Here is a 3,303-nt window from a genome sequence, read left to right as displayed (position 1 = left end):
TGAACATCCAGAGGAAAAGCCAAATCTTAACAGCCACAGAGATAATTGTTGTCCTGAATAAAATGACCTAGAAATGTTACACAAACTGCGTATGGAAGCCTCTTTCTTCAATTGTATAGGCAAACTTTATTTTATCTGGCTGAAGTCTCCTTTCTTCAATTTGCTTAGCCATCTCCACACACACACACACACACACACACACACACACACACACACACACACACACACACACAGAGTTTGGGAAGTTTTTACAGAATGATAGAAGCACCAACTAAAGGAGTGAAAATGCATCAAATTGATGTCCAATTAAACAGATTTTTTTATTGAATATAGAATTTTTTAATGCAAATAAATTCAAAATGCTGTTGTGTATAGATAATGCTGGTAGGTGGGCATTTGTTTTCATTCCATTCAACTATAATATTTATTGAATAACACCTGCATGCCAGCCAGTGAGTTCTGGAATTTTTTTTGAAACAGGTCTTATATACAAAATAAGAAGATACTTAACGGTGACTTAGAAATTACTAGGAATCTTCCACAGATTGTGTGAAAAGTAAAGGTCCTTGGACTTTATTAATTTTTCTATCTGAGTGTCACTTGATTAGGATGGACTTGGAAACCTTGTTAGCAGCCCAGGTAGGCCTGTCACATTCTTGCCAAATTTGCTTTTTTATGGCTATGAAATGTCAAAATTGTTGTCTGAAAATTGAAATGCTGACATATTCGATTATTAGGTCCATCAACCAGAAATTATATCTGGAAGAAGCATTCTGCAATGATAAGAGTAAAGGCCTTGAAATTTGACATCTGAGCTGGAATTCCTTTTCCACCAACTCACTAGATGTTTGACCTCAGAACAAGTTATTTAACATTGATGAATCTCAGTTCTCTCATGAGCACATGAAGGATTACAATGCAGACATTGTGTGATTGTTGAGAGGACCAAATGGTTTTACAAACCTTGCTTCTTCTGCTTAGAATTTCTTTCTTACCTCTTCTATTTCTTATAGTAACAGCTATATACTACTTTTGCCAGTCTAGGATCAAATACTTTTATGTTTAAAAGTAAAAATAATGACTCTGAACACCCACTGTCACCATGAGAACCCCTTTCTCTCCACCACAAGGTCATTCCTAATAGAATAATCCCATTCCTCATTTCTTATAGCTCCCACTTGTCCTCTTAACTTGCAAATCTGATATGCCACCTTGGCACTAGAGAATGCTACCACTGCCACCAGAACTTGCCTGCTATAGGAAGGCCTACTAGACCATGCCATCATGCTAAGGACTATAATGTAATACTCAGGAATTCAAAAGAGACTTGGCATCACTATTACCATCAAAATATTAGCACTGCTACCACTAACATGTATTCTGGCAGGTCAATCTCAGTTTTTCTAAGTACCATATAGAAGAAGAAAATGTGCTGTCACAGATACATTATTAAAAGCAAACCATTCTACATATGAATTTTGTTCCTATTCATCACTGATGGCTTCACCGCTTCTCTTGTAGTAAATTTCCATGGTTCAGGGAAGGAAAGGAGAAGAAAGTCTCTTAGAGTTATAATCAGCTATGCTGCTCAGCACCTTCACCCGTGGTCTGAACATTCTGTTTTATACTTGCTCACACACTCTCAAATAGCCATTAATCTAAAAGCATGCCTACAGTTCATAGGAGGCGAAACCAAGAGCACTTTGCAGCCTCCCAACATGTTGTCCTATAAATGGCCTCTCCCCTCAGACAGGGATGTAGATTTGACTGCTGAGCCTGGATTGCTGATCCATATTCCATATTCCCCCAAGATGAATTTTTCCTTAAGGGACTGTGTCTTTGTATCTGCCCACTGGTTTCAGTAGAGACTATCTCATCTCAAACATGAAAAATGTCCTACTAACATTTAATTTCAAAAGGAAAGGGTATTGGGGCTTCCATCATCTCTTTTATGCTTTTACTGTGGAAAAATAACACAAAATTTACTGTTTTAACCACTTTTAAGTATGAAGTTTAATGGCACTAAGTACATTCACATTGTTTTGCAACCATCACCACCATTCATCTCCAGAACTTTTTCATCTTCCCAAACTGAAATTCTATACCCATTTAAAAATAACTCTCATTTTCCTTCATCCCAGTCACTGGTGACCACTATTCTACTTTTTATCTCAATAAATTTGACTACTCTAGGTACCTCATATAAGTGGAATCATACAACATTTGTCTATCTGTGTCTGGTTTCTTTCACTTAGCATTATGTCTTCAAGCTTCATGTTTTAGCATGTGTCAGATTTTCCTCCCTTTTTAAGGCTGAATAATATTACATTGTATGTATATACTACATTTTGTTTGTTCATCCATCCACTAATGTATATTTGGCTGTTTCCACCTTTTTCTCTATTGTAAATACTGCTGCTATAAACATGTGTGTATTAATATCTCTTAGAGCCCTTGCTTGTAATTTCTTTGGATATATACCCAGAATGGAATTGCTGGATTATATGGTAATTCTATCTTTAATTTTTTGAGATTCATCCCTTCTCTACCATGAATTTCCTTGCTCTTAATGTAAATTTGACAATATTCTCCCTATTTCTCTTTTAAAACTTAGTTCAAGGGACACCTTCTCCAGGAAGCCTACACTTGCCATCTGCTAGCCTTGTTAGGTGCTCTCTTTTATATGCTCCTGTAGAATGCTTAGAATACCTCTATCTTATTATTTACTAGATTGAACTGCAAAATTGCTTACTTGCCTGTCTTTTCCTCCATTTGACTATGAAGTCTATCAGGGCAATAATTTTACCTATTTTACACTGCATTCTCACCTTTTAGCATTTCACCTGGCACATAATGGATCCTCAGGAAATGGCAGGCCCTTTTCCACAATCCCAAACATTCATTTCATTTTTTTATAACCACATTCACACAATTAATGTATCTGGCTGTTTTAATTGTTTCTCAGAAATGTTCCCTTTAAGAGATTTCTGCAATATTAATATCGTTCCTGTTCTCACATCCCTCCTAGAATGTCAAGAAACATTTGGGGGACAATTTGTCCCAATCTTTAAAGACTATGTCTAGACATTTCTAAAAACTGATCAACTTGTAACTTGCTTAGTTAAATGACAAACTTAGTCATTTTAATGCAATTTATTTTGTTTCCAAATTCAAAAATCATAATATCCTCAATTTTAATGAGGTCCCAGTTTTATCTCATGTGCCTCTTGAGCTGCTAGCCTCTTAGGTACAAGGTTAAACTTGTTTTATTGTTTAGTGTAAATGAAGTTGACAGCTCTATCC

Source organism: Pteropus vampyrus, unplaced genomic scaffold (genome assembly GCF_000151845.1).
Source record: "Pteropus vampyrus isolate Shadow unplaced genomic scaffold, Pvam_2.0 Scaffold318, whole genome shotgun sequence".
In the NCBI taxonomy this organism is placed as follows: domain Eukaryota; kingdom Metazoa; phylum Chordata; class Mammalia; order Chiroptera; family Pteropodidae; genus Pteropus; species Pteropus vampyrus.
This window is presented reverse-complemented; position numbering follows the sequence as displayed.